Consider the following 15403-nt stretch of genomic DNA (forward strand, 5'->3'; position numbering starts at 1 on the left):
AGTCATTTGACCTTGGGCGCAGGGCCTGGCCTTGAGCTCTGGAAAGGGCACCATCCCCCAGCCCAGGAGAGCAGCTCTGTCTTCTAGGTGGGCTGCTAAAGTTATATAAACACCCCAGCAACACCCTTTTAAAATGGTAAGTCTGACACTCAACTTGAACTTGGAGTTGCAACAACTCAAGAACAAAGCCTGAAAATGTTATGCATGGGTGACAGAATGGTTTCTATCTCAGTCAGCACTTTTTCCTAACCCTGTACACCAAAATGAAAAACCAACAAACAGAACTTACACCTTTAGGCTCTTCATCACAGAAAAATTTGCAATTATATAAGGTGTCTTTTTTGTGGCTCTTTTTTTTTTTTCTTTTTCCAAGCCTTGGAATTTTTTGTGCCCCGAAAGGAAAAACTTTAACGCAAAAAGAGCAAGAGTCTTATTTTAAACCCCAGGATGAGTAAAGTTGATTCGTAAGCACTATTTCTCTGATTTCTTAATTACTGATGTTTTAAAGATCTGCTATGAGCATAATAGCAATATTTTCTTTTCTTTTTGTCTTTTTAGGGCTGCACCTGTGGCATATGGAAGTTCTCAGGCTAGGGGTCGAATCAGAGCTGCAGCTGCAGGCTACACCACAGCCACAGCAACACCGGATCCAAGCTGCATCTGTGACCTACACCATAGCTCACTGCAACACCAGATCCTTAACCCACTGAGCAAGGCCAGGGATTGAACCCACATCCTCATGGATACTAGTCACATTCTTAACCTGCTGAGCTACAATGGGAATTCCAACAAGTCTTCCATTTGTAAGTTTGATCCTCACGGAGACCATTTAACATCATGCTAAGAAAATCTGGTCCCGGCCTTGGCTCTGCATGAAACCCAATTAATTATGCAAATACTCAACTAGGGAACCAGACAAAGAAAAATACAACATTTTGAACAATGTACTTTCTGTTCTTGCAGAGAACAGTAACTAACAATTGCTCTGTTTTTTAATGCTAACTGTATGCTCGGATGCCAGGTACCATGTGGGTGCTTTATATGGGTGTCCTCAGTTAATTCTGAAACAGCCCAACATGTTAGGTGAGAGTATATCCTACATTTTTTAAGATAAGGAAACTGAGGAGTTCCCATCATGGCTCAGTGGTTAATGAATCCGACTAGGAACCATGAGGTTGCAGGTTCGATCCCTGACCTTGCTCAGTGGATTGAGGATCTGGCGTTGCCATGAGCTGTGGTGTAAGCTGCAGACAAGGCTCAGATCCCAAGTTGCTGTGGCTCTGGCGTAGGCCAGTGGCTACAGCCCCAATTAGACCCCTAGCCCGGGAACCTCCATATGCCACAGGAGCAGCCCTAGAAAAGGTAAAAAGATAAATAAATAAATAAATAAGGAAACTGAGGCTCAGAGGGGTTTGGTAACTTGGCCAAGGTCACACAGCTATTAATTCAAACCTAAGCAGAGGTGTCTCCCTAACCACTCCATCACACTGCCTCAGAAGGGCATCCGGTGGACAGGAGAACTGGGAGATAACCAGTTGTAGTAAGTTTCATATTAAAGTCAAAAAAAGAAAATACAGTCAAGCAGATCACATCACTCCTCTAGGTATCCACCAGCTAAACGAGTGGCTGTTTAACTGCGCTTCAAGCTGGAGTTCAATGTTAAATTCGTTAAGCTGAGCAGTTGTTCTGCCCAAAGATAGCAGGTAAATAGTACCCAAGCCGTGTCCTCTTTAAATAGGCTGGAGAACACATTTTCCCTCAGAATAGCAGAGGCAGGGAGGTGGGGGCAGAAGTCACCAATTCATTCCTTAATTTTAAAAATGCTACAGAGGGTACAACCACTACGGAAAATGGTATGGTGGTTCCTCAGAAAACTAAATATAAAACTATCATATCATCCAGCAATCCCTCTCCTGGGCATCTAACCAGACAAAACTATAATTCAAAAAGATACACGTGTCCCTATGTTTGTAGCAGCACTACTCACAATAACCAAGACATGGAAGTAACCTAAGTGTTCATTGACAGATGAGTGGATTAAGAAGATGTGGTACATATACACAATGGAATACTACTCAGCCATAAAAAAGAATGAGATAATGCCATTTGCAGCCACATGGATACAACTAGAGATTCTCATACTAAGTGAAGTAAGTTAGACAAAGACAAATATCATAAGATATCACTTATACGTGGAATCTAAAATACGGCAAAATGTCAAGTTCCATTGTGGTTCAACAGAAACAAATCTGACTAGCATCCAAGAAGATGCAGGTTCTATCCCTTGCCTCGCTCAGTGGCTTAAGGATCCCACATTGCCGTGAGCTGTGGTGTAGGTCACAGAAACAACTCAGATTCCACATTGCTGCGGCTGTTGTGTAGGCTAGTATCTTCAGCTCTGATTCAACCCTCGCCTGGGAACCTCCATATGCCATGGATGTGGCCCTAAAAGACAAAAAAATAAAATAAAATATGGCAAAAAGAACCTATTTACAAAACAGAAACAGACTCATAGACATAGAAAACAGATTCATGGTTACCAAGGGGGAAGGGGAGGGAGTGAGATGGACTGGGAGTTTGGGGTTTGTAGATGCAAACTATTCCATTCAGAAAGGATAAGAAATGAGGTCCTGCTGTACAGCACAGGGAACTCTATCCAATCTCTTGGGACAGACCATGAGGGAAGATAATATGAAGAAAAAGAATATATCTAAAGTTATGAATGAGTCATTTTGCTGTACAGCGGAAATTAGCAAACATTGTAAATCAACTGTAATTAAAAACTATGTGCATCAAAAAATAAAGAAAACTCAGAGTTTCCGTTGTGGCACAGCAGAAATGAATCTGACTAGGAACCATGAGGTTTTGGGTTTGATCCCTGGTCTCACTCAGTGGATTAATGATCCATTGTTGCCCTGAGCTGTGGTGTACATTGCAGACGAGGCTTGGATCTGGTGTTGCCGTGGCTGTGGCTGGCATCTGTGGCTCCGATTCGACACCTAGCCTGGGAACTTCCATATGCCGCGGGTGCAGCCCTACAAAGCAAGCAAGCAAGCAAGAAAAAATGTTACAGAGGGGACTGCGTTATTCTGCCCTGTTCTGGACCACAAATTTAGACCAGTGAGCAAAACACAGCTCTCATTCCCAGAGACCTGATATTCCAGGCAGTGAGAAAGACAGGTATTCATGGTATTCAGGTGTTGACAAACGAAAGGAAACACAAAGCAGGGTAAGAGGAGAGAAGGCCATGGGGGCTGCTGTTAGAATACTGTATTTAGCTGGACCAGAAGGAATTAACCCTGTGGGCATGTGAGGGAAGCATGTTCCAGGCAGAGGGAATAGTCTGTATGGAGGCTCTGCATCAGGGGCAGGGTTTATATGTTGCAGTTCCCAAGCTAGCAGTCAAACCGGAGCTGCAGCTGCAGGCCTATACCACAGTCATAGCGACTTGTGATCCTAGCAGCGTCTGTGACCTACACTGCTGCTTGCAGCAATGCTGTATCCTTAACCAACTAGGTACGGCCAGGGATCAAACCTGCATCTTGGAGTTCCCGTCGTGGCGCAGTGGTTAACGAATCCGACTAGGAACCATGAGGTTGCAGGTTCGATCCCTGCCCTTGCTCAGTGGGTTAAGGATCCGGCATTGCCGTGAGCTGTGTTGTAGGTTGCAGGCGCGGCTTGGATCCAGTGTTGCTGTGGCTCTGGTGTAGGCCGATGGCTACAGCTCTGATTGGACCCCTAGCCTGGGAATCTCCATATGCCGCTGGAGCAGCCCAAGAAATAGCAAAAAAAAAAAGACAAACTTGCATCTTAATCGACACTATTTGGGTTCTTAGCCTGCTGAGCCACAACAGGAACTCTTGTCTTTCTTTTTTTTAAAAAAAAATTTGTTTTTTGTCCAGAAAGAGTGGGTACGACGCTTCAAAATGGAATGACGCCAAAGCTCGTTGTCTTGCTCCCTACTCTAGCAATATTTTTATTATCATGCTCTTCTATGTTGATTTCAGTTGTTTTACATGCAGTATGTCCTTCCTGCTAGTAATATAACATTTCACTTTTCTAAAAAAAAAAAAAACAAAGAAAAAAGTGGAATTTATGTGGAAATGAAACTGTTCCATGGAAAGTGAGAAATGACAAGAATTAGGGACTAGCAGGGTAGCCAAACTTTGTCTCTTAAATCTGTTCCCCTTGGACTGCTTCTTCCACGTCTCCAAAACATTAGGTAGTGGCCACATGATCAGCAAAGTCTCTATGTTGCATCTTGTATCTTAGGTCTCCAAAGGGAGGTGCCAGTGTCCTGGGGCAGGGCTATGGTGGGTCTGGCTTAGGCGTCCCCTCCAGGCAGTCATCATGATCAGGACCACAGTTTTGTAGTTGACACACAATGGTGCCAGATTTGGCAACAATGTAAGTGGTTTGAAACCCAGCCAGTTATTCAAAAGCATCCAGTCATGATGGGTGCCTACGCAAATAACTCTGGTTTTGCTAGCATGGAAATTTTATCCAGACAGTGCTTTTCCAAAGGACAATTTGGGAAAGGAATGGGAAATATTTGATAGCTAGATTTGTTTTAAGCACAGATTTCTCATAACTGATTTTCTAGAAGCCATTTCCATAGTGGTCCCAGTACAGAAATGCCAGAACAAAAGAAAAAGAAAAGAAAAAGAAACCCAACAATCTGTATTTTAGTTTATTTGAAACATATCACTGAGTAACAGCCACAGCTAGATGCTCCCGAGTAGACAATTTTTAGATGTAGCTGAAAACGATGACTAGGAGGGGCCAATTTTGACTGTCAGAAGTGATTTATTCTCAGATTTCTACTTCCTACATTATTTCATCCTTGTGGTAATGGTCTTAGAAGGTAACAACAACTAAGTTAATGTTGCAGCATATGGAGGTTCCCAGGCGCAGGGTCAAATCGGAGCTGCAGCTGCCAGCCTGTGCCACAGCCACAGCAACGCCAGATCTGAGCCACATCTGTGACCTACACCAAAGCTTGCGGCAAACTGGATCCTTAACCCACAGTAGCAAAGCCAGGAATTGAACCTGCATCCTCCTGGAGACTAGTGTAGTTCTTAATCCACTGAATCACAATGGGAAATCCAGAATTCCCTCATTCTAATTTTCATTTTCAGAAATCCAAAATGGGAGGATGGAAATAGGGCATGGCCAGGATGCCTCGGTGCTAGGATTCTCTATTTTAACTAGTCCCTGCCATTGTCAATGACGCTGGTATGACTCTGGACGTCTCCCAAACGGACTTGTCTTTAAATCACAAGTAAAATTCTCCTCTTCAGGAGTAGGACCCAGGATGCTCCCAATCTGAAATCTCTTTCTTATGCAACTCTTTAAACTCCTTCAAAGGAGCCAGGGTTTCCTACCTTTGCTTAAGAGTATTATTACTTGAGAGTAATACTTTTGTTATTTATATATTATTACATATTATATATAAGTATTACTTATATACTTAATATTATTGCTTTAAGTAATAATTCTTGAGAGTATTAATACTTAAGAGTATTATTTGAGCCTGAGAAAGTGGAGGATGCCCTCAGCAAGCTCTTTTGGAAACATCCATCTGTATAATTAATGTGGGTGCCCACATCCGTTTAAAAATGAGCAGTTGCTTGGCAGATTTTAAAGAACAAAGCAGTGTCAACTCAAGTATTAGGGAGGGTTAACACAGTAAAAATGCTTATATTTTCATTTTTAAGTCGATTCCACGATGTTTTTATTTACATGTTTAGGAACATATAAGGTGCAAGGTGGTGGCTTTCAGAATTTCCTGAAAGAATTTCCAGCCTCAGAATTTCCTCTGTGACAGTGCGCAGGCTTGATCCCCTACTTTGTTTGTTAAAATACGTGATAAGAAATATTTCCCGATTTTAAACATATAACTGACTTACTCAACTTGGTTGGAGCAGGAGAGAAAGCATTTCATCTGATATGGGAAAACAGGTGTCTTGAGCTGCCCTCTCTTTAGCACTAGGGGTCGCTGCAGGTCCACTGAAGCTGTAAGTCCGAGCGGCCCTTCAACCAGCTGCCTGGGTGCCCCCAGGACCGCAGTTCTGCACTGCTGTGCTTGCTGGCTGTGCAAAAAGAAAGGTTTGAGAGGGTCCCATCTCCAGGTGCTGCTTTGCAGCCCTTCTGATGCATTAAAATAATAAAAATAACATTTATCCAGTGTCACATATATTTTACGATTTGGGGGTAACAATTTTAAATGATTTTTTTAGGAGTTCCCGTCGTGGCTCAGTGGTTAATGAATCCAACTAGGAACCATGAGGTTTTGGGTTCCATCCCTGGCCTTGCTCAGCAGTTTGAGGATCCGGCATTGCCGTGAGCTGCGGTGCAAGTCGCAGACGCAGCTTGGATCCCGCATGGCTGTGGCTGTGGTGTAGGCTGGCAGCTGTAGCTCCGATTAGACCCCTAGCCTGGGAACCTCCATATGTCATGGGTTCGGCCCTAGAAAAGACAAAAAAAAAAGATTTTTTAAACCAACCCTCCAAAGATACAACATCATCTACCACTGAGTTTACTTTTAGACTCAAAGAGCTCATTGATGTCACCGGTCAGTTTCTCCAGATGGACCTGTCTCATCTGATGAAAGATCAACTTACAAATGACTGATCATATTTAATCACATTGAATGACTCCTATGTTGATCAGCTTACCTTCTGACAAGATGAAAAACAGGTATTTGATGTGTTCCCTTCATGGCTCAGTGGCAATGAATCTGACTAGCATCCACGAGGGCACAGGTTCAATCCCTGGCCTTGATCAGTGGGTTAAGGATCCAGCCTTTCCAGGAACTGTGATGTAGGTCACAGATGCGGCTCGGATCTGGCATTGCTGTGGCTGTGGTTTAGGCCGGCAGCTACAGCTCCAATTCGACTCCTAGCCTGGGAACCTCCATATTCCACGGGTGCCCTAAGGGGAAAAAAAAAAAGGAAAGAGAAACAGGTATTTGAGAACTGTTAGAAATAATCTTTTTAAAGATTTTTGTGACTATTTATGGTGGAGACCCTACCTCCCATTTTTATGAGCCATAAGAGAACCAATGTAAGTTATTGAAATCCCAAGCAGAGAACACTGTACTGTTGAGAAAAGCTAGCTGCCGTAAAGAAATTGGAATGTACACCTGATTTACTCGGTGAACTTAGAGGATTTTGATTAAGAGGAGAAAGGAGAGTTCATCTAAGCCAGGAAGTCTTCCCAGCCCTATTATTTCCATTTGTTTATTCCCTAAAGCGCCCTTAAATAACTTCCAAATTAGGCCGTTGAAAACATCCTCTGATTTCAGCTTTGAAGCTCTGGAATGTTCGCTTGTAACAAACTGGCGGCGCTAACCTTCTCTTTGATGTTGGCAAACTCTACAAATTGCCAGATAAAGCGTTTCCCTCCGTGGCTGCTCCGGGTTCCTTGGGGGCAGGATCAACTCCCTCTGTGTAACTTTCATAAACATTTTTTTTTTGGCCGGGGTGGGAGCCATTTTTTTTTTCCATCACAACCCTGGGATTAAAGGTCCACAAAAGGGGTTAACTCACTCCTGACAAAGGTATCTAAACCCCGAGACCTACCCTTTCAAGCCCATTGGAAACACCTATTTCAAAGGGGCTAAAGAAATCAGATCTTGCTGGTGCAGGAGCTCAGAAAAGTAAACGGGTCCTTTCAATGCATTAGTCTCATCATGGGAGCCTGACTCGGGCCACACAGATGCCAGTGTTCTCTCTTTCTCTCTCTCTCTTGTCTGCGCCTGCAGCATGCAGAAGTTCCCAGAGCCAGGGACTGAACCAGAGCTACAGCAGCAACCTGAGCCACTGCAGTGACAATGCCAGATCCTCAACCTGCTGAGCCACCAGGGAGCTCACCAGTGTTCTCTTTTTGTCTGTGGTCAAGTGCTCTTGAAGCATTAGGCAGCGGCTAGATCTTTCTCTGGGAAGGATGCCCTCTGGATTAAGACCTTCAAACCAACACCCCTTTTTTTGTCGATTGTGTGTCAGCAGCCCACTGTCAGTGGAAGAGCCTCTTCTCACCAGTGGCGCTTCTCAAGGATCACAGAGGTGGAAGCTCCAAACTGGGGGTGGCGGCTGCCAGTCCAGCGATGTCAGACAGATTTCCGGTTTGGCCTGGGTTCCAATGCCAATCAGACCCGCTGGCCTCTTTGTCCTGCCCCAGAGAGTAATATAGCTGGTGCAGGGCCTGTATGAAAGCCCATGATCCACACTTGTCAGAAGAGGAAAGGTGTTTTCAAGCTAGAAAACTGGGACCAGAAATTAGGGAAGTAGGAAAGGGCTCAGCGTGCTGAGGGCCCGTCCACATCAGCTCCCCAGAGCCAATTCTAGCTCTGGGTGTGTGATTTTTTTTTTTTTCTTTCCCTTTTACAACCCCACCAGTGGGCGTATGGAAGTTCTGAGGAATTGAACCTGAGCCTTTGCAGCAACCGGAGCTGCTGCAGTTGGATTTTTTTTTAGGCCACACCCACGGCATGTGGAAGTTCCTAGGCTAGGGGTATAATGGGAGCTGCAGCAGCTGGCTTATGCCACGCCACAGCTACAGCAACGCCAGATTCTGGCTGCATCTGCAACCTACACTGCAGCTCATGGCAACGCTGGATCCTTAACCCACTGAGTGAGGCCAGGGATACAACCTGCGTTCTCATGAATACTAGTTGGGTTTGTTTCCACGGAGCCATAACTGAACTCCTGAAGTCGGATTCTCAACCCTCTACACCATGGTGGGGACTCTGTGGTAGTGTGAGTCTTAGCTCACCAGCCTCCCTGGCACCCATGTGGCCACACAGAAGCCCCTGTGTCCTGGAGGCAGGAAGGCAGGTGCTCCAGGAGGGGAGGAGAGGCTGGCATGCTCATGATTGGCCCCTGTCTCTTAGGTGCTCTTGGAACACTGGGAGATCTCCTAGAAATGACTTGACCTCCTACGCCAGCCTCTCAGTTTCCTGACTCCAATCCCAGTCCCCACGAGGGTGTGCATCTGTCTCCTGCAGTCCCCTGACTCACCTCCTTCCTTGCGCTCCCTGGCTCACTTGGCCTCATATACTGTCTTCTTTCTGATCCTCCTAGCTTTTTCACAACCTCAGGGCCTTTGCACATGCCATTCCCTCTACCAGATATGGTTGGGACCCGAATCTGCATGCACAGGGTCCTTCTCACCTGTGAGGTCCCCTTCCTAATGCCACCTTCTCAGACAACCTCAGGAAACACAAATGCTGTTCTGCTGGAGTTTTTTCTTGGGCTCTTTCTGAAAGTATCTTGTTCTCTATTTGCTTGTTTCCTGTCTGTGTGTCCTCAAGAAAATATAAGCTCAGGGGTGGTTTGTCCCTTGCTAAACCTTCAGTGCCTGGTCGATAATAGGCAAGGAGTAAATGGATTGAATGGTGTTCAGGATCCCTGTAAATCCTGTCCCTCTGAGTACCCCAGCCTGTGAGGACCCTCCCTTGGAAGTCCCAGCACTTCTTCTCTGCAATACACTCTAAGCTCTTTAAAGGCAGCGTGGAGCTCCATACCATTTGCACGCTGCCTGGGTGCATGCTCATTAATGAGTGTGGTTGGCACAGCCATCACTTGGTGCAAAACCAGCCCCATCCTTGAAGCTCTCCCGATATGGATCATAAATGTTCCAGGAGTTCCTGTCATGGCTCAGTGAGTTTAGAAGCCAACAAGTATCCATGAGGATGCAGGTTCAATCCCTAGCCTCACTTAGTGGGTTAAGGATCTCGTGTTGCTGCAAGCTGTAGGCTGCAGGTGCAGCTTGGATCCAGCATTGCTATGGCTGTGGCGTAGGCTGGCAGCTGCAGCTCTCATCTGACCCCTAGCCAGGGAACTTTCGTATGCTCCAGGTGCGGCCCTGAAAAAAAAAAAAAAAAAAAGATAAATGATCCAAAGCTTAGTTGTGGTTATAGGCACCCCCGTTTCTCCCTCCACTGGACCACAAGCCATTTCTTGGTGAATAGAGTTGAAGGGGGGTGGATTTTGTTTGATGCTCTGCCTGTATCCCACCCCTGCTTCTGCAGAGCCATCCGAGTCAATGGGGGTGTATTGTTTAGAAATACTCACATCAGCTGTCGAAACAAACCAACCCTCAAACTCCAGGGACTTAACACAATACAATCTTCTTTCTTGCTGGCCCCAAATCCAGGGCTAGATGGTGACCTTTCACACTTGGAGAGCCGGCTTCCCTCTGCCTTTGCTGGGAAGTGCCTACTGGACTTCTGCCTCCAGCTGGAGGATGTGGAGAGAAAGTTTGGAGGATCATGGCTGAGGGAGGTTTCGCAGGCTCTTCCTGGAAGGGACAGGCCTCGTTTCCACGTGTATTCTTTTGGCCCCAACTCAACCTACAGCCACACTTAGCCTTAGGAAGGCCAGGACGCGTGGCTGGGCTGCAGGTCGAAGGAGTGGGTTTTAGCAAACGTGGAGCATGTCTCATAGTCTCCTATGAATGAACAAGCGAATGGCAGAGACAGGTTTGCAGCTTCTCCTTGTCCCCCTGGTAGAAGCCTCCCTCATGACTGAGGCCCCTCGCCCCCAGGAGGCTGGTGAGGCTACAGGTAGAAATGCAGGCTTTCTTAGAGGCAAGAAATTTCAAAGAAGACTATTTAAGGCCCGTTGAATTTTCTGTATTGATCCACGGATCAATAAAATAAGGCAAAAGGTGCAATTTACTACTGATATTTCCAAGAGTCTCTTCCTTTTGGTTCAGCTAGGAGTAACATGAAAAGGCCAGAGGTCGTAGGGGTCAGGAGTTAGTGGTTCACATATGCTTTTTTTTTTCCCCGGGTTTTTAACATCTGCTTGTGGACCCATGGGAGGAGGTGAATCAGAGGAGAGAGAGAGAAGAAGGGTCTAGATTTCACTACAGTGACCTGGAAGGACCCAGAACCGCAGCCACTTAACACAGTGAGGATTCCTTCCCCCTGATGGGTGTCTCCTGTGGGCTGGGGTGGGCCGGTCTGTCTCCCTAGCTGTCTGCTGGGCTGACTGATGGGAGTCCCACTGTCTTGGAGCAGCTGCGCCCCCTCAAGCACAGCTCTCTTCCCCCACTCCCCGCACTGGGGTGAGGGGAGGAGCAGAGTGGAGAATCACAGGTGGGCTTGTCACTGCCCCATCTTGGAAGTGCCCTCATCACATCTGCTCACATTTGATTGGTCCCCTGCAAGGGAGCTGAGCAGCATCGCCATCCACCCACCCACGTGCGGGATCCTGCAGCATTCTCAAAGGCACTTCCTGGGGTCCTGGGGGTACTCTGTCTGGAGGGAGGCCCTCGCTCGGCCTCATTGGGGAGGCACCCCCCACGATGACAGGTTAACTGTCCTTGAAAGAGATGGGCACTTGGATTTGGCCTTTCTCTGTCCTGGCCACTCCGTGAACTGGGGGAAATTGAGAGGAAAAGTTTCAAAGAGTCCCCCCTAATATTGTGATAATCTCTGTGGGAAAAAAATCTGAAAAATAGATTGGGAGTTCCCACTGTGGCACAGTGGGTTAAGAATCCAACTGCAGTGGCTTAGGTCACTGATGAGGTATAGGTTCGATTCTCAGCCTGGCAAAGTGGGTTAAAGTATCTGGCATTGCCGCAGTTGTGGCATAGTTCACAGGTGCAGTTTGGATTCAATCCCTGGCCCAGGAACTTCCATATGCCAAGGCTGTAGCCATTAAAAAAAAAAAAAGAATGGGGAGTTCCCGTCATGGCACAGCAGAAATGAATCCGACTAGGAACCATGAGGTTTCGGGTTCGATCCCTGGCCTCGAATGTTCAGTGGGTTAAGGATCCGGCGTTGCCGCGAGCTATGTTGTGGGTCGCAGATTGGCTCTGATCTGGCATTGCTGTGGCTCTGGTGTAGGCCGGTGGCTACAGCTCTGACTAGACCCCTAGCCTGGGAACCTCCATACGCCACGGGTGCAACCCTAAAAAGACAAAAGACAAAAAATTAAAATTAAAATTAAAAAAGAATGGATGGGGAGTTCCCATCATGGCACAGTGGTTAACGAATCCGACTAGGAACCATGAGGTTGCAGGTTTGGTCCCTGCCCTTGCTCAGTGGGTTAAAGATCCGGCGTTGCCGTGGGCTGCGGTGTAGGTTGCAGATGTGGCTCGGATCCCGCATTGCTGTGGCTCTGGCGTAGGCCGGTGGCTAAAGCTCCGATTCAATCCCTAGCCTGGGAACCTCCATATGCCACAGGAGCGGCCCAAGAAATAGCAACAACAACAACAACAACAACAAAAAAGACAAAAAGACAAAAAAAATAAATAAATAAAATAAAAAAGAATGGATGTATATGTATAACTGAATCACTTTGTTGTACAGTAGAAATGATTACAACCTTGTAAATCACCTATACTTCAATCAAACTTAGAAAAAAAAAAGAGTGAAATAAAAAAAAAGGCTCTCCTGCACCCACAGAAGAAATTGATCTGGGAGCTCACATTTCATCCTGGTCTCTCTCAGACTTCCGGTATCTCTCAGCATCTTCACGAATTTTGTCAAGGGAGGAAGATAAGCGCCCTGGCATCAGTGGTAGTTTACTGTTTTCCTTGAAACCAATCCATTCTTCAAACACTCGGGTAACCGAACTGAAAAGTCAACTTCTACCACTCAAGGGAAACTGAGAAATCAAAAATATTAATTATCATGGTAAGAACATAAACTGAAGTTAATAAATTCTAGAGAGACACTGCCACTCTGAGCAGAAAGACATAGCCTCTGTTTTAAACGCAAGGGCTTTTGCAATCGTGAAAAGTTGTTCCAGAGTTGCTCAGACCTGCCCTTTCCTCCTTGATGTGATCAGAAGAGTTGAAAGAAGATTGACTCAGTATTTTTTTTTTTTTTTTTTTTTTTTTTTTTTGCCACACTGCAAGGTATGCAGAAGCAGAAGTTCCCAGGCCAGAGATCAAACCCAAGCTGCAGCAGTGCCAGTGCTGGATCCTTAACCGCTAGGCCACCAGGGAACTCCAGGGTTGTTTCAGTTTTTTGTTTTTGTTTTTTTTTTTTTCTTTTCTTTTTAGGGCCACACTGGCAGCATATGGAAGTTCCTAGACGTGGGGCTGAATTGGAGCTGGGGCTGCCAGCCGAGGTCACAGCCAGAGACACACCAATCCAAGCCACATCTGTGACCTACACTGCAGCTTGTAGCAATGCTGAATCCTTAACCCACTGAGCGAGGTCAGGAATCAAACCTGCATCCTAATGGAGACTAGTTGGGTTCTTAACCCACTGAACCACAATGGGGACTCCTGGGTTGATCCAGTTTTAAATAATGTCCCATCTTTGTGGTACCCTAAAGCTTCTTCTACCCACCAATGGGACAGTTGCCTTCAATCCTGGAATTCCAGCTTTACCATCTCCCGGATAAAGCTGATCTCTCTGGAAACTGCTGCAGAAAATGTTTTGTTTTATTGAAAGATAACCACCCAAACTGCCTGGTTGTAAAAGCTTAATCCACACAGCACGGACAATTAGTACTATTTAATTACTGACAAAACTCGGCTTACAAATTGATTTACGGCCTTGCAGATGAAACACATATTCTTAGAGGAAAGCAGATTTCTCACAATTAATTTGAAAGAGACAAGGCAGGCGCTTCTGGTGGGAAGTTGTCCCAAAGGCATGGATTGTGGCTAAGGACCTGGCAGTCCTCAGCCCACTTCTCCACGGCTTCCTAAGGCACTGCTTCTCCCAGGATTAGCTGTGCTAATTACCCAAAGAAGATTAGATGTATTTGCTAGAACAGCATACTGGAGGGTGAGTAGCCATGCTGACATCTTATTTTCTCCACTCCTCAGGTATCTAGAGTTGCAGATTCCCCCCAAAGCTTCCACACCAAAGAGTAGAAAAAACTGTCCAGCCAACCATGCAAAACGGGGAAATAGTTTTTTGTGTTTGTTTTCTTTTGCTTTTGCTTTTTAGGACTGGGCCTGTGGCATATGGAAATTCCCAGGCTAGGGGTCAAATTGGAGCTGCAGCTGCTAGTCTATGCCACAGTCACAGCAATGCTGGATCTGAGCCACATTTGCGACCTACACCACAGCTCACAGCAACCACGGATCCTTAACCCACTGAGCAAGGCCAGGTATCATGAACCTGCCTTGAAACAGTGCTTTTTTTTTTTTTTAAATAAATAGTTTTTAATTTTAATTTATTTTTTTGGCAGCCCTTGCGGCATAGGGAAGTCCCCAGGCCAGGGATCAAACTCAAGCCACAGCAGCAACCTATGCATCCGAAGTGACAATGCCTGATCCTTAACCCAATACGCCACAGGAGAACTCCTGGAGAAATAGTTTAACATAGAATCTGTTGGCCGCTTTTTGACTTGAGGACACAGATAGAGAAAATCTTTTGCAATGATATATGCTCCCCGCAAAGAAGGTATCTGATGATTGCAATTCTGAGGGGAAAATATTTGTTTTGTTTTGTTTTCTTTTCTTTTTATGGCCACACCTGTGGCATATGGAAGTTCCCGGGGTAGGGGTCGAGCCAGAGCTACAGGTGCCAGCCTACACCACAGTCATAGCAACACTGGATCTGGACCACATCTGCCACCTATGCTACAGATTACAGCAATGTTTGATCCTTGACCCACTGAGCGAGGCCAGGGATGGAACCCACATCCTCACAGAGAAAACATCAGGTCCTTAACCTGCTGAGCCACAATAGGAACTCCAAAACCTTTGCGTTTAATCAAGAATAAGGATCATTAGTTCCTAGTCAATTTGAAAATTGTTTTAAAAATAGACTAGATTTCACAGTAAAACTGACTTTGGTGAGTGGGAATTGGCATTTTGTGCAGTTTACTAGCTCTGCCATTAAGAGGCCAGGTGAAGGGATGCCAGGTACTAACCCTCAGTTTTCCCATCATTGGGGTGGAGGGGGATAGTGTCTCAGACCAGTGGTCCTTGGATGGGAGGCATCAGCATCACCCAGATATTGTTAGGGATGCAGATTTTTATTTTTTTAATTTTTTTTTTTTTATGGCTACACCCCTGGCATATGGAAGTTCCCAGGCTAAGGGCTGAATCAGAGCTGGAGCTGCTGGCCTATGCCATAGCCACAGCAACCTGGGATCTGGGGCAGATCTGTGACTTACACTGCAGCTTGTGGCACACTGGATCTGTAACCCACTGAACGAGGCCAGGGATCAAACCTGCATCCTCGTGGATACTATGTCAGATTTTTAACCCACTGAGCCACAAGGAGAACTCCAGGAATGCAGATTCTTGGGTACCACCTACACCTGCTGGATCCGAGGCTGGGGGTGGGTGGGTAGGCTCAGTGTCCCAGGTGATGCTGATAGTTACTCAAGTTTTGGAAGCACTGAAATGCAAAATGCATTCTCCCTTAGGTTCTTTGCTGCATTGACTCTTCATAATTTTTTTTTGTTTTAAGGGCCAC

The sequence above is a fragment of the Sus scrofa genome, chromosome 14 (genome assembly GCF_000003025.6).
Source record: "Sus scrofa isolate TJ Tabasco breed Duroc chromosome 14, Sscrofa11.1, whole genome shotgun sequence".
In the NCBI taxonomy this organism is placed as follows: domain Eukaryota; kingdom Metazoa; phylum Chordata; class Mammalia; order Artiodactyla; family Suidae; genus Sus; species Sus scrofa.